The sequence below is a fragment of the Canis aureus genome, chromosome X (genome assembly GCF_053574225.1).
Source record: "Canis aureus isolate CA01 chromosome X, VMU_Caureus_v.1.0, whole genome shotgun sequence".
Classification (NCBI taxonomy): domain Eukaryota; kingdom Metazoa; phylum Chordata; class Mammalia; order Carnivora; family Canidae; genus Canis; species Canis aureus.
Window position 1 is genome coordinate 90,800,396 of NC_135649.1, and position 23,803 is coordinate 90,824,198.

The 23,803-nt window shown below is 47.2% G+C and overlaps 1 protein-coding gene across 6 annotated transcripts in view; it reads right to left on the reverse strand.

Moving 5' to 3' along the window:
* LOC144307760 (uncharacterized) overlaps positions 1–23,803 on the reverse strand; it is a 111,867-nt gene that overhangs the window by 64,184 nt on the left and 23,880 nt on the right. The window contains exon 3 of one of the 6 annotated variants that reach the window (XR_013374481.1): positions 14,555–17,349. The exons of 4 other annotated variants lie outside the window; for them this stretch is intronic. The gene's annotated coding sequence lies outside the window, so the exon portion shown is untranslated. Of the gene's footprint in view, positions 1–14,554; positions 17,350–19,091; positions 22,810–23,803 lie in introns of those variants that run through there. One more of the 6 variants, XR_013374482.1, reaches the window with a different exon arrangement.

Below are 23,803 nucleotides of genomic sequence, written 5' to 3' on the forward strand. Positions count from 1 at the left end.
TCCACTCATACTGGCACCGCCGGCGTTCAGGCGATTATTGCTTCATGCCTCAATTACTAAAATCGTATCCTGATTTGCTTCCAATTAAAATGCATCCTACCCGACAAGTCTCTTATCTACTTCTCCGTGACCTCCCAATCAATACTTGTGGAAACATAAGGGGCTCTTAATGGGTGGCTCAGGGTTCACAGATGGGCTCCAGGGGAAACTGCGAACCATCTGAAATAATAGGAAACATTACTTAAACCAGATGATTAGAAATTTGATTTAGGATGCAAATGTTTCTCAAGGAGGGAGCGAGTATGTCAACCTATACTCACACCTGAAAGTCAGTGGCTCGTGTCAGAAGCTCTCCTGAGACCACATTTGAAGGGAGAGCATGAAGGCCTGTGACCCAAAGATTCAGTCTTGATTCATCATTGGTTTCAGGGACTCTAATCACTCAGTCATTCTGTATATGTGGGACGCAGAGTATATGCCAGAATTTTCGATGTAGCATTTCACTTCATCACAAGCCTTTTACTACATCCATCTTACAAATGAGGGCATTGAGGCTTAACGAGGTTAAATCCCTGGCCCAAGGCCACACAGCTGGACAAGAGGGCTGGGACCCAGACCCAGTCTAAATCCAGCACCCTCCCCGCCTCCCCCCCCACCCCCGTCCCGCCCTGCCCCAAATCCCTTTTTGCTGTCCAACCTGTGTGCCAGCCACTGGCCATGCCCTCACAATATACTCATGAATAGAACAGAGGGAAATGTATGTTAAAGCCCAGCCTTGGGCCCGATGCAAAGTAGGGATTTGAAACTGTTGGTTAAAAGAATTATCATTGAAAAGCATCGTGCTGAGTGCTCAGCTTAGGGAATTGGCAGTGTGATAAGAGAAGGTCATCCAAAGCAGGGAGGCAATGCCAAGCAAGTGGGCCCAACTGCCAGGGGCAATCAAGTTGCTCATTGTCCAGTGGGGAAGGACAGGCAAGCGACCAACTGACCATACCGAGTGATCCACTGAGCAGCGAGCTACTAGGAGCCAAAGGCTTGGTCTCCATCAGCCTCTCTAATACCCTTCAACAAAAGGCTATTAAATAAATTGCGTCTAATCTATCATTTCACAGATGCAACTAAGACCAAGAAAAGAGAAGAAATACAGAACATCAGGTGGGAATTTCTGGGTGGTAAAACTGCAGGCCAAATATCCCTTTGTCCTTTCTGTATGTACCTAACAACCCACAGAGAGAAGCAGGACAACGTGATCAAAGGCAACAGTAGAAGCAGGATCCCAGAATCAGGGGGACAGAATGTCCTTCTCCATTCCTCTAGCACAGAAGACCCACACGTCTGTTGCATAACATGCCCTTGACCCAGTGGAGCTATAACTTATCGTCAGGGCAAGTTTATCTCACAGATAAACACACTGGCGTTCCCAGAGGCCCACAGTTTGACCACGCCGTGTAGTGAAAATCAGGCGGAAGATTACGGCCTAACTAGGAAAATCAGGAAACCAGCCTGAGAGGAGCCCTCATGCTGATTCTAAGCGTTTAGTGTAATTCCTTTTCTGCCAGGGAGGCTGATGGGCTTCATTATTACTCATTTACGCGTTTGAGGGTCAACCTGGGGTTGTTGTTTTTTTCTTTTTAAGGATTATATTTATGTATTCATGAGAGACACCCAGAGAGAGAGAGGCAGAGACAGAGGCGGAGGGAGAAGCAGGCTCCCTGCGGGGGGCCTGTTGCGGGACTCGATCCCAGGACCCCGGGATCACGACCCAAGCCAAAGGCAGACGCTCAACCGCTGAGCCACCCAGGCGTCCCTCAAGCTGGGTTTTTAGTCCATCATCCTCTCATCCTCTGCTCCCTGCTAACCCCGAGGCCTGCAACTGCCACCAGCTCGTGCTGCCTGAGCGGGGAACTCGCAGAGAGCGAAGCCCAGCACCCCATCCTATTGCTCTGGTGCCTGTGAACAGCCCCGCTCTGTCTCAGGGGACACTTTGAGCTGTTACGTGACACGGCAACGAGCCACCTCGGGGAGGCCGTTCCCGGCGGTTCATTGGTGACGGCCGCTCACCTCAGAAGTCAGCACAAAACTCCCGGCGCCTGTCTTTGTTTTCAACTCCAAGCGACCTAGTTTCCTCCCACACTTCGGGAGGGAGTTTGTGAAAAGCTCAGCAAGTGGACACAGAAGGGAACAGAATCAGCAACGCAGCGGCGAAGTGGCAAGGTCCGCGCTGCTTCTCCAGGATCTCTCCTCCCGGGCTCCGTGGGACGCCAGTAGCGTGTGACGCGGCCCCTGCCCGTGATAAAAGCAAGAAGACGCTGCGCCCCTCCTTGGCCGCCCACCTCCCCCACTCCATTCCCCAACTCCATAGAAACTGGGCTTTTCTTTGCTTCCCGGATTCTGGGATGCTTGAGCAGAGGCACGACCACGCCCGGCTGGCTTTTGGGACGTGGGTTCAGGAGATGGTGCCCCCCACCCCGTACCCTGCACGTATTTCCATCCGCCCACTCCCTGGGGTGGGGGCTGTGGCCTGGCACCACCTGCACTACCTGCTTCTCCCGGCTGGCCCACGACCCAGGGTCGCAGCCCTCTCCGGGGACCAGTGGGAAGACAGGCAGGCGCCCGTGACATTGGCCTGAGCCAACAGGTGCCTTCTCCTCGGGGCGGATTATGCATACAGTTCAGGGGACAAATGGCTGGCCGGAGGAGGCCAGGGAGATCGTTTCCAAACGCAAGTGGCCGGCCCCGGCAATGCTGGGGTTCCCCCAGAAGCAAGCCTGGCCACCATGGCCCGTGATGGGAATTAGAAGGTGCCCAGGACACCGGGCCCACGCTCTCCTCTGCTTCCTTCTCGAGGAAACGCACTCGGGACACTGCAGAGGTCTCCCCTTGTGTGAGCGCACACGGGCTCCTCCGGGCCACACGCTGGCACATCTAACCTATACTGAGGGGGCTGCAGGGGGCCATCGGCATCGCCTCCAGGATCCCCGGGCGAGGACAAGCCCGTGACAGCAGCCGGAGGGCAGGAAGGGCCACAGCCATCACGTGGAGATTTGATTTGCCAACTCTCGGAGAAGAGGAGAGGTGGAGAAAGACTGGCGTGAGTCAGCCTTAGTAGACTAGGGGTTTGCACCTGGGACCCAAGGAGGACCTCAAACTCAGAGGTCTGTGGATTGAGATGGGAAAGGTTCCCATCTTTAGGCTCCCTGACCTCTAATTAAAATTTAGCTTTTTCAGGAGCACTGGGTGCTGTCTGGAAGTGATGAATCACTGAATTCTACTCCCGGAGCCAACATTGCCCTGTGTGGTAACTAACTAGAATTTAAATACAAATTTGAAGAGGGGGGAAAAAATGAAATTTAGCATTTTCTTTGGTCGTGGAGGTAGGAAACAGACCACCGGTTTATGAGCGGTGACTGTGTCTTTGTCACCGATAAATGTCACATCCGTTTGTATTGTTGTGGTTGTTCAGAATATCTCAATTTATCTCTTCTGCTCATCTGTGCTTCAAAATTATGCCAGCTATTAGACCTGTCACTGGAACTTGCTGTTGAATATATCAATAAAACACATCAATTACTGTATCACAAATGTGTTTACTAATATTTTGATAACTATATTTCAATATAATTGGCTCCCTTTCTTAATCTGATGTATTTTTGATGCATCTTAAAAACTCTCTTTTGAGAAGGAATGCATTGGCTTCACAAGCCTGCCAAGGGGATCCATGGCACAAAAAAGTATGAAGCACCCCTGTCTCTGAACATCCGATGTCAAGAGTCTTAATGAATGAGTACGGACAGCTTATTTTATACAATCACTACAACCCCACAAGCAAATGTCTCATTGATCCTACATTAGAAATGAGGAAACCGAGGATGAGAGCAGAATCTGCCTGATTTCAAAGGTGATGATCTTTCTACTACATCATACGCATGTGTGCACGCATGCACACACACACAAATATACATATCTTTTTATGACTCCCAAACATCCAGTCAAAAATTCAATTAGCACAGACACTACTGGCCATCAAACTAAATTAACTAGTGATCTGTCTCTACAATGCCACAAGAACTGGTTGAAACAATGAAAAAAAAATCAATCTAACAGATGTTTTGTCTAATTGCACTCATAATTTGATGGCCGTCTCCCCCCTTCCCAAAGTGGCTGAGTAGGCCAAGAGTTTCCTACACTGGGACACAAGCGAAATGAGCACATCCAAATCTAGGCTTCCACACCCCCTCCTCTTTCCACCCTGGACACCTACCCTGTTCTGCCCAACCTAATGGCTTGGGGACTAAATTATTCATGAATCGAAGGGAAGGGATGGGGAGGGGGAAGGAGGGCAAGGGCAAGCCTAGAATCCATTTTGCCTTGGGTGCTGGGGAGAAAGACAGAGGGGGCTCTGTCCTTATAGAATTAACATTAAAATTTTGAGGACCAATACGAAAGAATTCCTCAAAGAGTACATTAATTCATGACGACACCAGCGAGTGCCACAGAGGAGGAATTCAGGGCATTATATTACAGAGGGTCCTCACCTAGTCTGGGGCAGAAGAAAAGATTTCTCCGAGGTATCGGTGTTTGCACACTCATCTTTTATAGTATTTATGGTTTTAATATCCTGCTGCCATGTAACCCTCCTTTCATTATAATATGAAATACAAGGCTGGCCTTACCTATGTGGGCTCCTCTGGAAGAGAAGAGCAGTTTTCTAGTGAAGATTTCACTGCTAGGAAACAGGAGCTAGTCGCAAAGGTGTCTGTCAGACGTGGTTAGCACACAGCCCCAAACAGCTTGAGCTGCCCCTGGCCTGTGTCAGCACGGCTAAGCCGAGTGAGGTTGAGCAGTGCGGGCTGCCCGGAGTGGCCCAGCCCATCCCCAGCCCCACGGCTGGTGTGAGCACCACCAGGGAGCACCTGCCATGCACCTCATGGAGCACTCCTACAGCCTACTGCGAATTCCATCCATCAGCTTTTGCAGTCTCATGTCCCATTTGCACATGCCGTACAGCATAAATCCGGTGTCTTTTCAACTAGAAGCATAACGGTCGCCGTTACGATGAGGGATGGGCTGGCACGAGGCAGACTGGAGCTCTGACCAACACAGGAAGGGAGACCTCCTTTTCCCAGGAGGCAAAGACTCACAGAATAAAGATTTAAAATTCCTACTGGAGAACAAAATTACAGTGCATTCAGGAAGTACCTCTTCCGATTAATTGTTCCATCCGATTTTGCAATCCCCCCTTTTTTTCCCCTCCTGCCATTTTTGCCATCCCTGCCAACGTGCACTCAGCAACGTAGGAAAGAAGAGAGAGGAACAAAGACCTTATTGTTAACCCAAATTGCAAATAAGAAATGGAGTTTTGGAGGGTATTACTAACAATACGTACAAAAACGCTTTATGCTCACAATGAAATCCTGTCCTCACTTTAAGATGTCTTCCTAGGGCATCTATTCGGTTGATGGGCATACATGAGCTCATGACTTGTGGGGGGAAAATGATCTACCACTCACGTAAGAAATATCCTTATTCTGGGAACTTCTGATTCGTACACCTCTGTTTGGTGTCTTGCTAACTATATTCCAAGGCTCGTCTTTGTTCTCTAGAGGAAGCCTTATGTAACGGTCACTTACAAAACAGACTTTCCTTGGATAAATCATACTCAACTCATGTTAATAATAACAAGAATGCTACAGCCACAAGTACCTAATGCACTTAGAAATTCACCCACTATTCTTTTCTTAGCCCAAAGAAACTAGAATCCCTGTTTATGTTAATAGATTAAGATTCACTAGCTATTAAAGTGGGAAAACAAAATCACTGTTAATCATCCATCTTTGCTATAACCCTTTAAATCATACAACTTGAAAATCATCTAAGAGCAAAATGGAATTGTACCTCTTTTAAAGAGAGCAAATTTAACATATCATTGGGTTTTATATTCACCACTTATAAGAAATCATTTGATTGTACTTCATCTGACTTAACAATTATTCTGATTCTTAATGGCGAATTCTTTCATATGCCAATTTGAATCCTATCACTCAGGAAATGTATCCAAGTCCACAGTTTTCCGTATTTTCCTAGCTTATTCTTTCTTCTAAGATTGTTTTTCTTGGACTTTCGGCTGAAATATTAAAATAAAGTGTTCTAAAATATATTAAATTAATTCTCCAGAACACTGGTCTTTCATGAATTGTTGACATGCCAATGAAAAGGAGTTCCAAAATCAAATAAGATCACACTGCAAACAGTGTGTCCCAGGAAAGTCACAAAGGCCGTTGGCATGACCAATGCTCTGAGGATCCTGTTATAAAGAAACCTATATAACTTTATTTGATTTTAGCATTTCCAAAGCTTATTTAATCATTGACCTCCCCTCTTCTCTACTGTACTCATGCTCACGGATCACAGGACACTTACAGTCTTCAGAACATGGTTCAAGAGACTCTTTTTTTTTTTTTTTAAAGATTTTATTTATTTATTCATGATAGTCACACAGAGAGAGACAGAGAGGCAGAGACACAGGCAGAGGGAGAAGCAGGCTCCATGCACCGGGAGCCCGACGTGGGATTCGATCCCGGGTCTCCAGGATCGCGCCTTGGGCCAAAGGCAGGCGCCAAACCGCTGCGCCACCCAGGGATCCCGGTTCAAGAGACTCTTAAAGCATACAGTGGCTGTATCTACATGTGCACACGGTTTTGCAAAAATATGGTTTGATTCATCCAAACTAGTATGTAGTCATGAGTTGCCAAATAGTTGTCTTCAAAGAAACTGCACCTTTGACTTAGCTCAATAATTACTTCGTTGCTTCTTTAAAAAAAAAAATCTGTTTTTGCAGAGAGATGCACTGACTATCCCTAAGCAAAGCTGGAAATCCAATGAACATCATTTCTCTGGGACTCATTCCTTGCTGGGCATGGAGTCTGCTTAAGATTCTCTCTCTCTCTCTCTCTGCCCCTTCCCTTCTTTAAATAAATAAATAAATGAAAGTCTGCCATTAGTTTCAATTCCGTGTCTCACAGTTCTCAATCTCAAGACAGAATCTGGGAGCTGGGAAATGAGAAACCCAGAGCGCTCAAGCTTGGAGAACTTGAGAAGACTCCAAGCTCTCCCCGTCACTAAGGGCCCAGGCAGCCACACCACTTCCCTACCCTGGCTCCTGAGACTCAGCGTCATGGTTCTCGCTTTGGTTTATGAATAAGCCAGTGTCATTTGTGCTGAAGATCAGCACGCACAAGGAGTGTGGATATTTAGGTGTACATATCCCGCAGGTTGCTCGAGGTACTTCTGGTGGGGTGAACTCTCGAAGGGAAATTTCACATCACAGTGTGAGGTCTTCGAATTTCACATATGGAGTTATTTCTTCACTAGGGTCTTGTAATTAATTCTAATTAAGGGAAACATTAAGTAATGTTTTCCAATTAAGCCCACAAACAGCTTTCGACCCATGGTAGAACGCCTGTTTGTTCTTCGCTGCGGACATTAATATTATTAAGCATTGATAAAACACAGTATTTGTTGCCTGCGTCTCGTGGCAGCTGCAGAACTGCTTGCTCTGGAAAGGACAGAGATAACACTGGTTGCTCTTGGACTGTGCATTTATTTAGGGCGGCTGTGGTGGTGGGAGGAGGAGCCCTAGTGGAGACTATGAGCAGGCTCTGAGAGCCTTGGGGCTCTGCCTCTCTCTCTCCTTCTCCCTCCCCGCCTTCTTCTTGCTGCTCTTGACCTAACCACACTTCCCTGGGCGGGCGATGCTCCCACGAGTCAAGTGCTACACCTGTGGCTAATTCTCAGGCAACATAAGGAAGACTCTGCCACATTAGAAGCAATTGGCTGTTTGCAGGAAGCACGATGATCTGTAGTCACATCTCATTAGGGGCGCCTGGGCCCCGTGGTGCACAAGTGAAGCAAATGCTGCCAATGTAATTTGTTTTATATGCCTAATTCTCTTCCTTATAATTAACATCTGAAATGCGAAAACAAAACGAGAGCGTTTTGCAGGCGTCTGGGATCCGTGGAGCACTTTCAGGGAGACTGGGATTTTAGGGCAGTCCTTTTGCACAATAAACAACAGTGTGTGCTGGGGGTGGCACATCCGTAGGTCACCCTGGAGAGCTGATCCCCGGGGTGCAGTATGTGTGGGGAGGGAGGAGAGGACAGAAGAAGGAGAGTTACCCTCCAACCCTCCACCCGCCCACCCCTGCGCGGGTTGAACTGCTGTCATCGTCTCTGTGATGAAGCGGCCCGCAAAGGTGACTCAGCCGTGGGACAGGATAGCTGGAAACAGTCGGACACGGAGGGACAGAGAAGTGAGGCATGATGGGTCTTCGGCCACCAACCGCCCTGGCAGACAGACTGTGAAACCAGGCGAGGACGTCATTCGCGAAGTCTCTGCAGTGTGAATGGGGCTGTGTCGAAAGCATCCGGTTTGGTCATCAGATTGGGAGCCTGCCCAGCTAAGACCAGCCAGATGAGGTGGAGTCCACATCATGGGTGTGCCAGGCGGCTCTCTTGGTTGCAGACACCAGAAACTGACCCCAGATAATTAAAGTTGAAGGAGAATTCGTTGGCAGGGTATCGGTGAGCTTGCAGACTTGACAAAAATGTAAGGGGATGAGAAAAAGAAGCTGGTGACCACCAGCAAAGATAGGGTCATGCTGCAAGACCAGCCCGGTGAGAGTACCCCACCCACCGCCACCTCTGAACGTCACCACCCCTGGAGATCCCCGCTGATCAGTGGGTGCCGTCCACCTCTTTGTCTTCCGTCAGTCTCCATCTAGGAACGCAGAAAGGAAGCTCAGCTATGGAGTAGCCAAAATATTACAAGTGTTCCCCAGCAGCAGGCAGCACGCTTGGCAGTATGTGGGCTGTTCTTTCGGTTAATGGGTTTATACTTAACCGGAAGAGTCAAAGATACAGCGGGAGATTTGTAATGGCAGAGAACCTGGTTTTTAATCTCCCTCGGTATTTCTGGTCCTGTTATTTCTGCCCAGGTCCTGGCTAGTGTCTTTCTGTCACCCTCCTCTCCCTCCTCCTTTTTCTCATTTCTCTTTTGTCATAACCACATCTATAATCATTTGTTGAGCAACTGTGCAGTTTGGTAGACCGTTTATACTCAACATTTCATCTCCACGGAAACCCACGGAGCACATACGATGATTCCCATTTTCAGGTAAAGCAATTAAGGTTTTAAAAGTTAAGCAACTTAAAAAAAAAAAAAGTTAAGCAACTTCCCCAAAGTCAGCCAGCTAATGTATGACCGAAGTGGGATTTGAGTCAGTGTTTGGCTGACTTCGAAGCCTGAGGTTTAGGTGGGATAAAGGACTCCCTCTCGATGTTAAAAAAAAAAAAAAAAAACATAGCACCAATAAGATAATAGTACTCACAGTCTGTATTGATTAAAAATACGTAGTGACAGGGAGCACCCAGCTGGCTCAGTCAGTGGAGCATGAAATTCTTGATCTTAGGGTTGTAAGTTTGAGCCCCACATTGGGTATAGAGATTACTTGAAAATAAAATCTTCAGAGGCACCTGAGTGGCAAAGTCAGTTGAGCTCCAACTATTGGTTTCAGCTCAAGTCATGATCTCAGAGTCCTGAGATCAAGCTCTTCATCTGGCTCCATGCTCAGTCTGCTTGAGATTCTCTCTGCCCCTCCCACTAGTTCTCTCTCTCTCTCTCTCTCTGCCTTTCTCTCTCTCTAAAATAAATAAGTAAATCTTTAAAAAAAGATAATATTTTTTAAAGATTTTATTTATTTATTTGACAGAGAGAGAGAGAGAGCCAGGGAGCACAAGCAGGGGGAGCAGCAGAGGGGGAGGGAGAAGCAGCCTCCCTGTTGAGCAGACAGCCTGATGCAGGGCCTGATCCCAGGACCCTAGGCTGAAGGCAGATGCTTCACCGACTGAGCTACCCAGGTATTTTTTATTTTTTTCAAATAAAATCTTTGAAAAACTTTTAAATATCCATAATGATGAAAGCAATGTTAATTCTATATAAATTAAGATCTATTTTATGAATTTCAATTGTACCTACACAGAATGCCTTTAATCACAAGATGCCCATGATTTGTAAAGCATATGTGAAGGACGTGTTACCTATCTGGGCTTTCACAAGGCCCCTCACTCATGCCCCTTACAATAACTATGTCCCCTCAACCCACCAGTTAGAGGGCAGACGTGTGCCTGGAGTTTGGCCAGTTGGTTAAGGACTTTGAAATGAACCAGAAGTCATGAGCGACTGCCCTATAACCTGTAGCTCTGTGGCTGCCATAGAATGTGCATAATAAATGTCAAAGGAGGAAAGGGTTTAAGGGAGGGAGGGAGAAAGCAAAGGAGGAAGGGAGGGGTGGATTTAGTTAGGAGAAACGAGCAGGAGAAGCTAAGCTAACTGAACGTCAAGATAACAGTTTCCCCATGTTCAAAGGCCAAGTCCAGAAAAGTTGGCTCCTGCTGCCATAACATGCTGACTTCACAGGTCCTAGAAGATGAAGTAAGGCAGGAGGTCATAACCTTGAGGAGACCACCAGAGACCCAGTGAGCAGGGAGCCAGGGAAAGGACTCAAGTGATCAGACATGGGCTGGGTCACTGACAGAGGGAAAGGAACCAAACATCAAGCCCACCACCCACCACCCAATGTAGGACTTCTCTTTTCATGCTGCCAGGGGGTCAGAACAGACCTCGGTGTTCCACCCAGCTTCAGCCCAGTGCCTCCTGGAGGACATCATTTCCTAGACTGTGTTCTCTGGAACCTTCCTGTTCCATGAGATCTTCATGGCTTTCTATGAAGAAAGAAAATGTGTGGAAATTCTAGTCTCCTCTTGGAGTTTCACAGTATATGTGAGCATGCTAAAGGGTCTTGCAAATGTGAGGTGAAGACACCCATCCACCCTTGTTGAACCAAACTTATTTCCCAAACGTACTGGATCCTGGCACCCTGTTGGCAGACCACCCATTGTCATCTCAGAGAGCACTAAGGTTCCAAGACAAGAGGCAGAGAAACACTACCCCCACAGCACTGCCATCGTAGAGTCATGGCCATGGAGCCATGTCTTAGAAGCTCTCTCTCCCTATGGTCAGCTTTCCGACTTGCACACTGTTTAGATTTCCATGCATATTCTTCCCGACTCCATAAAAGTCCAGAAAAGTCAGTGGCCAATGGCCAACAGAAGTATTTTTAAGGCCCTTATATCATGTTTTCTGAAACACCTCTTCCCATCCCAAGTCTACCTCGATCCCACCCAACCCCAGTTGGGTGCCACATCCCCAGTGTCAAGGTGAAGAGCATACACTTTGAATCTACCCCGCTGGCTTCAAATTCTGGCTCTGCCACTTCACTGCATGCTTTTTGGCAAATGACCTCTCTGTAACTCCTACGTATCCTCATGTGAAAACTGGGATTCGCAATGTTACCGACCTCACCGGGTTGTTGTAAGGATAAAATGACTTCATATGGGTAAGTACTTAGACTACCAGCGGGCAGACAATAAGCTCTGTCAACGTATTTGGTCTCATTACCCTCACACTGCCCAGCAACGACCATTTTGTCTGCTCCCCCATGAGACTGCTTGCAATTTGAGAGTAAAGGCTGTGGCTGTAGCTCTGCTTCTCGTGTCTAGCGTGGTGCCTGACACTAGCTGGCTATCCCCCATATAACTTGGTGAATAAGGAAATGATCTTTTATGATTTGGAGAGAAACCAAGCGGAGGCCAAAATCTGTTTTTCTAGAAAACCACGTCAAATTGAGAGCAATCAGCTGATGATTAAACACACGCGTGTGAGTGAGTGCACAGGCTCGCGTGCACACACACACACACACAGAGAGCTCAGGTGTGAAGCCACAGCTGAGAGATGTCTCGTTTCATATCCCGTTGCCAGGCTCATCCCTCCAAGTCCATAATTACAAAACAAATGGTAATGCCTTGTTTCATTTGAGCATCTTCTTTTAATGGAGAATTGATTTTCTCTCCCTTAGCAAAAATTTTCAGTGGCCTTACAAAGGGGAAAAATTAACTCTTACATTTGCATGTCAAATGTTTTAATTTACAATTATAAAAATCTGTCTTTCTAAGACATTCCAGAAATGGCAGCAGAATAGAAGCCTGGCTGCGGGCTCTAAATTGCTCTTAGCAGCTCAACTTTCTAATGTTCCATTCTGGGGCAAGCATTTCTTAATTGGGTGGGAGTTTCCAGACTTTTCATCTGTCTTCTTCGTTCGTGAGGCGGGGGAAGAGAGCTGTATTGATTCCTGAGCCTGAGTTTTCTTAACAAAATGATTGTCAGAAACGCTCCTGCCCTTCCACTCTCCTGCTCTAGCCACAAGGAGAGAGGTAACCAGTTAATGATTCTTACCTGCAAAAGGGAATAAAAATAAAAAGCAGAAGAAATGGAGGCTGACTTTTGGGAAGATCTTCCAAAAGTCAGCCTCCAGGACCACAGGTTTCGAATTCTAGCCACCGATACAGATGCAGACCCAAAAGGGTCTGTTCTTCACGATTTAAGCAAAAGTCTTTTAAGCTAATCACATGCCACAAACCTTTAAAACAGCCCCATTCTGGTTAGCAAACCATTTTTACAGCTCTCTGCTTGTCTGTTTTGCCTTGCGGTGACAGACTTATCTCACTCTGTCCTTGTCCTAAACTCAGATAAGACAGTGCGGATGGACAAAAAAAAAAAAAAAAATGCAAAGAGAATTATCAAATATCAAAGAAGAAAATGCCGAAGTCTGTGTTTTTCCCAGTCGGAGGTTTCAATCCACCTGGGAAGTGTTTTGTAGTTGGTGGTGTGTTTCAAGTTTCAAACCACCACGGCCACGACAGTCACTAAAAAAAAAAAAAAAATCTGTGTGTGAGTGCGAGCGTGAGGGTGTGTGTGTATGTGTGTGTGTTCTCTTTCAGTTTTTTGGCTTTTTTTTTTTTGTCCTCGTGAAGCGTAAACGTGAGGATGTTTCGTGGCCCAGGTCTGGCCTTCAGAAAGACGGGCTCTGCCCTTACTTAGCCTTGAAGTGGACTTGGCTGCTGAGCCTGGGGGAGTCATCCTAGCAAGCTCCCCTCATGTTTTCCCAGCTCCAGAAACGGAACGTACTTGCGTTCAGTCCTACAGATAAGGCACGAGGGCTGTTTAAAAAGTTAGCCAATCTGGCGCCTCCCAGGGGCTTTTTCAGGAGGTAGAGAACGTTAATATTCTAAATAGTTCTAGCCCTCTCTAGCCTGCACATGTTTCGAGTTGCTTCATCATCCGTACAGAGCCTTTTCTTTAATCTTCCCCCAGGAGCGTGTGCGCAGGTTCAAATGGTGATAATTACCATAAAACAATTGTGTTGTCCTTCTCCCAATAAAAATCGCTCTGTTAATCAGCCAACACGCAGCCCCCTTGTCTGAGGACCCTTATGCCAAACTGGCGGGGTAGAACGTGGCTGCAGATAAATTAGCTCACGTGTGATTGCATGCGAAAACACATTGATTTGGGATTTTTTTTTTCCTCTCCCGTTCAACCTGACAACTTGTCTAAATAGGCTTCTGCCACGACCTGACAGCTCGTGGACAAGCTGTGTACAACAGGCCATTAAAACGAAATGCTCTGAATAGGGAGAGTACAAAACACAGACAAAGGGATAAGATTGAAAGATAAAAGGATGAACAAAGGAAGTGTGGAGGGGGGCCTGTGGGGTGGGGCCTGAAGACGGCCCCTTTCATTGTGCTTTCAGACTTTGTCACAGGCTGGAGTCTCTGGAGCAGACCCTGAAATGGGGTTTAGGGTGAAGGCTATTTCTGAGGGCTGGACCCTCAGCTGCAGAAGGCAGGAGGCGGGGCTGGGGGGGGGCATGCGGGGACTGGGCAGAGGGAGAAGCTGAGCCCTGATGCAGGCTGGACAGAGTCCCAGGCAGCCCTCCTCCCCCGCAGAGCTCAGAGTGCTCCTGCGTTGGGCCGAAATGGTCAGGAATATATTGTCCCTTCCACTGGGTCTTTGCAAAGTCGAGGGCGTGCTCTTGGGCTGAGGGAGCTCCCTGCATCTGAGGCTGCAGCAGGAAGTCCTTCCTTGGAGGGGGATCTGGGCCACGGGTCTCTCAGTCTACCAGAGATCTGCAATCCCCCACATGATCACAGCCCAGCCCCGCCTCCCTGCGGTCACTCCCCAGCCCAGATCGGGTTATGAATTTCCATTGAGCACAGCCTAATAACAATTCCTCTTATTAGGCACTAATCAGCCCCATGCTACAAGCTGTACCTACAGCTCAGTTAACTCTCTGTTAATTCTCCTCACAACCCTAAGAGGTAGAGATTCTGTAAATCCCCATTTTGTAGATGAAGAAACTGAGGGCAAGAAGGATGGCCCATCGAAGGACATATCACTGATGAATGGCGGTTGGCATCTGCACTCAGGGCTGTCTGAATCCAAAGTCCGCTCTCTAAACTATGACATGGTGGGTTTGCCCCCTACCTGCGAGTAGGGTGTTCTCTGTGAAACCTCCTAGGACCACAATGGCATAAGGCAAAGAAGCAATTGTCATTCTTTTATTTATTTATTTAAAAATTTTGTTATTTATTTATTCATGAGAGACCCAGAGAGAGAGGCAGACACACAGGCAGAGGGTGAAGCAGGTCCCATGCAGGGAGCCCAATGTGGGACTCTATCCGGGACCCCAGGATCATGCCCTGGGCCGAAGGCAGATGCTCAACCACTGAGCCACCCAGGCGTCCCAACCGTTCTTTTACATGGAGACGTTGTTGGGTGTTCCCAGACCCCTTAGGCTTGTCTGATACTTTAGGTCACATCTTGCAAACGGATGCACAAAATAATTGAGACAAAGCACAGATGCTCACAGACATAGTTCAAAGCTCTGCAGCTTGATGCTGAGATGCCGAGTGTAGTTCTGGGGGAAGGAGCTTGATGGGGCCGCTCTCACTGCTCTAGGGGTGCACACCAGCTCTTTGAGGGCTCACTGCAAAACAATTTTTCCTTTCACCTTTTTTTGCAAAGACAAAAGTCCTGTTCAGATTTCTTTCAGTTAGCAAAAATGGGCCCTAATGTAGGTATTTCCTAAAAGTGAAGTGGCCTATGGCAAAACTTTGGAAAGCCGGGGTGGGGGAGCAGAATAATGGAATGCTGACTGGAACGGATGCAGGTGTATGGGCCACTCCTGCAACTCCTTCCCTGACGTTATCCACAAGAGTTTATTTAGGACTTTAATTAGAACTCAAAAAGAGCCTATTTCTAGAGAAATAGCCACACATTGCAGTGGATCCTTGCCTCACTTTGACTGCCAGACCCACTGTTTTATTTAGCATATACTATGTTTTACTGTCTCTGGTTGGATTCCTGGGGAGCCAGACTCAGAGATCAGGAGGCAGAAGATGCAGTAGGCCTTGCTCTTGGGATTGACACGTGGGGAAAGGAGGGGCAAGAAACAGGGGCAGCCAGACTAAGAATTTGAACTACAGTCCAGTTCCAGTGAAGGCCTCAATTGATCCCCACTGGAAAGCTCTAGAGCTAAAATGGCTCATCATAGTTGTTCTGAGCTGGAGCAAGGAGGCCGAGCCCTTATATCTTGTGCCAGATAGTGGTTGGATATGGGAAGCTCTGCAGATAGAGCATGGGCTTGGGTGAGGTGAGTGGGATGGCTCTGTGCAGCTAAGACCAATCATAAAGTGGGGCTCAGCTTAAGGCTGCCAGCTATCAACACTTCCAACTGCTAAAAGAATGGGTTCTTCATTCTATAAGGGAGATCGAGGGGCAAATCACAGCGCCCACTCTAACTCTTTTCTTTCTGACATTCCGAGGGTTATTTTATAGGTGAGAAAATTGAGGGCAAGACAAGTTAATGACTTATCCACAGCCATGCAGGTAGCATTTAATTATCAATCCATTCATTTAACAAATATTTATTGAGTACCTTCTGTGCGCCAGGCATTGTGTGCGATCCTGAGAATTTAATGGTGAGCAAAAAAAGACCCCTGACCTCATCTATATAATATTATAGTGTTGACAACTATCCCAGATACAGAAAAAAAATTTAGAAGTTTATTTCTTTAGAATAGCTATCTAAAAATTTCCTTGATCCAGGAATTTGAAGCCTGTTTGCACCTATTACCCAACTTCTTTCTAAGAGAGTTAAAAAATTGTAAACATATATTCCTAGAATTTTGAGCATGGGGAAAAGCGGCACCAACTTGGCCATGAGATTCATAGCATAATGAGGAAGTGTTCGGTATAAATCAACCTTAAACTAGCCTGCCCGTATTCCTCTGGAACCTCCAAAGGTACTGCAGATAATAACACCTAATTCTTCATCATTTCATTGATAGCATCGATGGCATCAACAACAAAAACCAACCAGTCAAGCACTAAACTTTTATCAAGCACCTATTCTCATTAGCTCATTTTCTATTTGAAAAATTGTTGTTTAAGAGATCAAGTCGATTGCTTCCAGATGCAGAGTGAATAAATAGTGTAGATGAGCCAGGCCTCTTGTACGTAAGATTTTGGTTGTCCATTAATTTTACTCTCGGCTGTCTGTTGAACCATGGAACAACCAAAATGGTACCCAACTCACAACCCACAGATGCCAGTGCCCTCAAACCCTCTGTGCTTCGACACCATGCCTTTTATTTGGGTAGAGAAAGGAGGAGAGGGGAAGGGTTACCTCCACTCTGGGTTCTGATTCAGTGGACCTAAGGTGTAGCCTGGAATTTGTATCTTTTTTAAAGATTTTATTGATTTATTCATGAGAGACACAGAGAGAGGCAGAGACACAGACAGAGGGAGAAGCAGGCTCCCTGTGGAGAGCCCAATGTGGGACTCGATCCCAGGACCTCAGGATCATGACCTGAGATCCAAAGGCAGATGCTCAACCACTGAGCCACCCAGGCATCCCATGGAATTTGCATTTTGAAAGTGCTGTGCCTACCTCCCAAGTAAGAACCATGGCTTTAGCATCTAGAACTTTCCTTCTCTCTCTCATCCCCATTGTATCTGGTGCTCTGTTCCATCAGGGCAGGCAAGGAACATGTTAGCCAATTCAAAAGGTGGGTTGGAGCTCAGGTTTGAATAGGTGATTTTTTCTGAATCCCACTGATAGCCCTGTGAGCCAACATTTGTAGGCCAAGTGTGTTTGAGGCCTGATCAGTGCATCCCTTAATGCCAGATTCAAGGTACAGTGAGGTTCCTGTAGACAAAAAAGACATCAGGATCCTGGGACATGATAATGGGTATGAAAAGATGATATTTCAAATGTCAAGCAGAATGAACTGGAAGCCGGTCTTATGATCCAGCACTCAGCAGGAAAGAGGTGAAGCGGTCTTCTCAAAAAGTGATGGACACATGCATCTTTATGCTGCCAGGCTTCTTCTTACCTTGAGTGGGGAGAAAAGGCCAGAGTTCCATGACCGTGGGCAAATGTAGAACTGGCAGGCCACCAAGAGAATGGATTGCAGCCGATGCAAATATTTACTCAGAACAGACCAACAAGTTGTGCAAGTCTCTTAAACCACCTGAGCTGAGCCCAACTGGCTCAGGGGAGAAGGTGGATAAACCCTAAGATTGTAACGAACAGGGCAGAAACAATCATAGGGGCCGAAATCTCAGAAGGAAGCACGTATATTTGTAGTTTCCACTCCTTTGAATTCTTTTTTTTTTTTAATCAAAGAATAGTTAACACACAATCCTTTGAGTCCTTTTAGACAAACCCCTGCTTACCAAAAAGATGCATACTTGGGAAAGAGTGTTCCAGAAGCCTTGTTGATGGCCTTGAGGTTTTACAAAGAAAGTACTTGGAATGGAATTCTGGGGCATTTTACCACAAGGAGGTAACTTGTTCCACCAAACAATGATAAATTCAGCAGTTGTAGCAACTCAAGTTCCCAGCAGAAGTAACTTCTAGTCACACCCCCAGATAGATTTGGCCACGTCAACAAACTGCCCCGTTATGGATACCCCCCACCATTCTTCATCAGCAACCTCAATCATGTGAAGACTTAATAATAGCAGCTTGTGCTCAAATAATTTTTTAGGCTTACAAAGTCTATTTAATATATATTTAAGCCTCAAAACAATCCCATGAGGTATGTCTCATATGCCCTCATTTTACTCAGGAGGAAACTGAGGCTTACCCAGGTTAAATGACCATTCAAAATGTTCACCTAGGCATCTACTTCTGACAATGTTGGAGGAGGTTTTGTTTTTTTGTTTTTGTTTGTTTGTTTGTTTGCAGACCAGCCTTTCCACAGGGCATGAGTGGGACAGAAAAACAAAGAATGTGATTGAAGGCCTCAGAGAGCTTCCAGAGCAATGAGGTCTTGAAAGGCCAGTATCGGGGAGCCTGGGTGGCTTAGTTGGTTGAGCATCTGCCTTTGGCTCAGGTCATGATCTCAGGGTCCTGGGATCAAGTGCCTGCATTCAGCTCCCTGCTCAGTGGGGAGTCTGCTTCTCCCTCTTCCTCTGTACCTGCTCCTGCTGTCTCTCTCTCTCTCTCTCTCCCTCTCTTTCTCTCTCTCTCTCTCTCCCTCGTGTGTGCTCTCTCTCTCCCAAAAATAAATAATAAAAAAAGAAAAAAGAAAGGCCAGTACCTTAGTCCTCTTGGACTACCATAGCAAAAACCAGTGGTAGGTGGTTTAAACAACAAACGTTTCTTTCTCACAGTCCTGGAGACTGGGAATTCTAACATCAGGGCAACAACAGATTTGGTGTCTGGTGAGGTGTCCGACCTACTTCCTGTTCGTGGACGGCCATCTTCTCACTGCAACCTCCCATAGTGAAAAGGGAGGGTTCTCACTGAGGTCTCTTTTTATAAAGACACTAATCCCATTCCCAAAGGTTTTGCCCTTAAGACTTAATCATCTCCAAAGGCCCCAACCTCCTAATGTCATCACATCGGGGATTAGGATTTCAGCATATGGATTTGGTGGTGGGGCGGGAGGGGGGGGGGAGGGGGGACACAAACAATCTGTAGCAGCCAGGATCCCAGAGAGAAGGGAAGGACACGAAGGAGGATCTGGCATTCTGTACCCAGTCCTCCCCTTGAGGCATCTGCTTACTCCTAAGACCCTTGAGGCCAAGAGTCTAAGAAGCCAAGTACAAAGTACTAAGACACCGGAGAGCCCAGGAAGCTTCTGGAAGTCTCACATCCTGGGGAGACAGCACTTAACTGTTCAGGGCTACCTACAAGGCCAGAACTTGAGGGGCAAGATTTCAGAGAGAATGGAAACATACTAAAGTGAGCCCGACATTCTTTGAGGCATTTGACACAGTGCCCTTCCTCTCTGTGTAAAGATACAGCAAGGTTGAAAGCAAAAGGATGGAAAAGGTATACCATGCAACCGTTATTAACCAAAAGAAGCTGGCGTAGCTACCACAATAGCAGATAAAGTGGACTCAAGGCTAAGAAGCCTTATGAAAGACAAAGGACATTTGACAAAAAGGGCCGGTCTACTGGGAAAGTAAGAGAACTCTACATGTATATAATAACACAGCTCAAAATACCAAGCAAAACAATGACAAAAAAAAAAAAAGAGGAAACAGACAAATGCATAATCTTGGTGAGGACTTTTAACCTGATTTCCTCATTTTTAAAGATCCAAGGCCACCAGCAAGCCTCTGGACCACCCTTTCCCAAATACATATGTTCTGGCAAGCAGGGATCATATCCAAGGGGATTCCCAGGAATGAAAAACATGGGCATGAGTGGTTCATTTGGAAACTTAAGTCATTTTTATAATTTCTGTGTTGTTAGTTACTTTCCTCCATAACTGATAGAAAAAAAACAGGCAAAAAGAATGAGGCACAATATAGCAGATTTGAACCACACAAACAACAAAAGTAACACATACACACATATACACTATAAGTGTACATGAGATATTTATCAAAATTAAATATATTCTGGGCCATAAAGCACATCAATACAAATTTCAAACAATTGAAATCACTTAGAATATGTTCCCTGATCATAGTTCAATTAAGCTAGAAATGAATTTTTTTAAAGATTTTATTTTATTTATTCATGAGAGACACAGAGAGTGAGAGAGAGAGGCAGAGACACAGGCAGAGGGAGAAGCCAGGCTCCATGCAGGGAGCCCGATGTGGGACTCGATCCCGGGACTCCAGGATCACACCCTGCAGCTGAGTTGTTCAATCAGTTAGGCATCCGGCTCTTGGTTTTGGCCCATCCGGCTCGTGGGTTGTAGGATCTGGCTGGTTGGGCTCTACACTTAGTAGGGAGTCTGCTTGAAAAAGTCTCTCCCCCCCCCCAAAAAAAAGAAAAGAAAAATTCTCTCCCTTCACCCCTCTTCCCTCTCTCTCTCTCTCAAATAAATAAATCTTTACAAAAATAAAAATATGTATAACTAGAAAATCATCAAATACTTGGAAATTAAATATTAGACTTCTAAAGCTTACGTAAAAAGGAGAAATCACAGTAAAAATTTGAAAATACTTTGACCCAAGTGACAATGAATGAAGATATTTCATAGCAAAAGTTGGAGGACACAGCGAGAGCCAGGCTTTATGTGGAAATTCATAGCTTCAAATTCATAAACTAAAAATTAAAACTGAAAGTCGGTAATTCATCTCAAGATGGGAAAACACAGCAAATTAAAGTCCCAGTCAAAGGAAGGAAATTGTAAAGACAATCAAAAAGAACATTTGCATACAATGGAGAAACTCTCTACAAAGCCCAAGGCAGTTCTTTGAAGAGAAGGGTGGGGGGCGGCAGAGTCTGGACCTAAACCCAGGCTTTGACCTCAGCCTCCTTCAGGGGCCTCTGCTACTGTGTGCAGCTCACCCTTGGCAGCTCCGTGGGGATGTGACCAGCAGGTGGGAAGGCCACTTGGGGAGTGCCATAGGGGGCCAGGGGTGGGGGTGGCAGTGTGACTTGGTGCCCAATAATAACACAGCACCCCAGAGGTCACCGGGCTCACTTTCTGGAAGCTTCAACAATCAGGGAAGGAGTCCCTCCAACTGCCAGGGGCTCTTTTTCAAAAAGCTTTTTTTTTTTTTTTTTTTTTTAGCTCCCTTCTCTGAAAGTAACTACAGTATCAGATGGTTGTGGAATAAAATCTTCATGGCTCTCTACCAGCTTGGATTTTCACACAGGTTACTCCATTTAACAACAGTGGTCCCCTGCCACCACGTCCCATCAGGGGTCAGGAGTGGCACCGGGCTGAGGGCTCGGAGATGCCTCCCTCCCGGGGTTGGGAAACTCAGGCAGTGTTAGTTGCAGGCCTCTGGGAAGCTTCCCCTGGAGTTCATGCTCCCCCGATTTTCATCCAGCCAAGGAATCCAAGTGGCTTTCGCAGAAAGGGAATTCTCATTTATTGAGTGCCTACTGTGTGCCAGAGACTTGAAATCAATTAATCCCACTTAATCCTGGCAACAGCCCCTCTGGGCTGGGCACATCTTCCCGAGAAGAAAGTCAAAGGGCAAAGTGGTCAAGCAGGCCCCTGCCAACGGTCAGGGAGCTTTAACTGGCAGCTTTATTTTTCTCTTATGCCAAAGCTCCCTTTCTTGAGAGACAGGTAAGCAAAATATTTAAGAGAATGGGTGGTGCAGAGTTCGACCTTGATTCCCGCCGGATGGGGTCTCCCACTTAAACGGCCGTGACCCCGGGCAAGTGAGCGGGCCTGGCGGAGCCCAATGCCAGAACCTCCAACTGGGAGCTGCTGGGACGATGGAATGGGTTGATCAGACAAGTGCTCGACGCAGGGCTGGTGCCTCCGATTAGCGGGCCCGCTCCTCTTCCTCCCCTCTCGGTTTCTATGGTTATCGCGCTGCCTTAGGCGCCTCTGTCTGTCCCCGGGGCTGACCCGATGGCTGCACCAGCTTCACCGGCTGCCGTTCTAAAAGAGCCCAACTCGCCAGCCACAAGAAGAAATGAGGAAGTTACAGCTGGTGGTGAAGCTAGGGCCTCAGCAGTCAGGCCCCGTGGGTTTTGTTTTGACCACTGAGTCACAGAGTTTCCAACGATCACACGGAACATTGGCAGGCTCCCCTGCTGTTCCTCGGGGGTAAAGCTATCAACAAAAGCTCCTGTGCAGCCCATGAAAATTCACAACCTGCTTTAAAATCTCCTCGGGGAGGGGGGGTTGAGGTGGAGGGAAGGCTTAGGAACCGCAATTAGCAATTTTTCTTGATGGGATTTTTCCATCAGGCTTTCCTTCATGAGAGACACACAGAGAGAGGCAGAGACATAGGCAGAGGGAGAGGCAGGTTCCCAGTGGGGATCCTGATGCGGGACTCGATCCCGGGACCCCAGGATCACAACTGAGCAGAAGGCAGAGATGCTCAACCACTGAGCCACTGAGCCACCCAAGTGCCCCTCAGGCTTTCCTTTTAACTTCTCACCGGCCCAGCTGGTCTTCTGGTAGATTTGTACAGAATGGCCCCTACACAGATTATGGAAATAATCTCGAAGGGTCAGAAATGAGTCCAGTGGCCGTGTACTGGAGAGGTTCGGGTGTCTGTCGGATGAATGTGTGAATGGACTGGTAGGAATCCGTGCAGCTGTTCATTGCCTCCGCAGCATTGGGATGCAAAATCTAATTTATTCTCAGCTTTGGCCTTCTGCTTGGCCCGTGGGCTTCCCGTGTGTCAGAAGCAGCAGGCCCCATGCTGGAGAGACTTCCCAGCTCTGCTCCTGGTAGTGGTGGGTGAGCAAGGTGCTGGAGCTCGCAGTCTGTGCTAGAACTCCGAGTCTGTGCTGGCCTTGGCCCTTTTACACTCATCACGACTATGACTATTCAATTTGGTGGCCGAGTTCCTTGACTGGTCCATCACAGGGCACAGAAACTGGCACACAGAGGATACTTGATGAACACCAGCTGAACGAATGAATGAATGGAGAATGAATGAACCACGTACTCCCTCACAGACCAGTGCTTGGAGCTGGGAGGTGTTACAGATTCCAGTTTAGTGCAATCTCTCTTTCCACTTCTCTTTCCCTTTCCTAGACCTCACCTCCCCGGCAGGCTGAGACGTACGTCCCTGGTCCGCTGGACTGAGGTTACGAAATGCCAGTGTTAGTGTGAGGCGGGGTCCCTCGGGGACCTCACGCCCCACCCCATCCGCCCAGGGGTGTTCACGGGCTCCCCTTGCAATTCCCCGGGTGCGGAGTCAGGGAGGCAAGCGGCCTCCTATCCGTCCACACGGTGATTCATCTCCCCTTAATGTTGCCTCGTCCCGTGCGAGTGGAAATCTGGCTGCGAGAGCCTCGGCTGGCAGAGCCGCCTCCTAGAAACCAAACACACATCTGGCAGAGCTCACTTGTTCCCGTCTCCCACGGAGAGGGGCAGATTATCTAAATGCTGATGAAGTCATGAGCTGTTGGTATGGCGACATTTCACTCTGAAGCTCCACAGATCCAGGGAGCCTCAAAGAGATGACATTTCTTTTCATTCTGTACCTTTCTTTTCATTCCTCCCACAGGGATAGAGATGGCCAGAAGGCAGGGAAAAACTCAGATGAAAAGTGGTGGTCTAGAATGGTAAGTGTCCCAAGAAGCGGGGCTGAGGGAGGGGGCCGGCTGACCCCCGGGGGCAGATTCCAAGGGCAGCCTTAATGCTTCAAGCCTGTACCCAGGCAACTGCTGGTGTGGGAGTGCACACACACACACACACACACACACATACACACACTCATCACTCATGCAGGCACAGACTTCTAGAGCTCCCAGGTACATGGGCATCCTGTTCCTGCCAAAGAATGTTCAGGAAGCTACCTCCCTTACCTCTGAAAGGCTTTCTTCCCCGCTGCTTTTGTGGCTCTTCTGACATGATTACAAACGCAAGCTGGTTAGGAATGCTACACAGTAGAGGT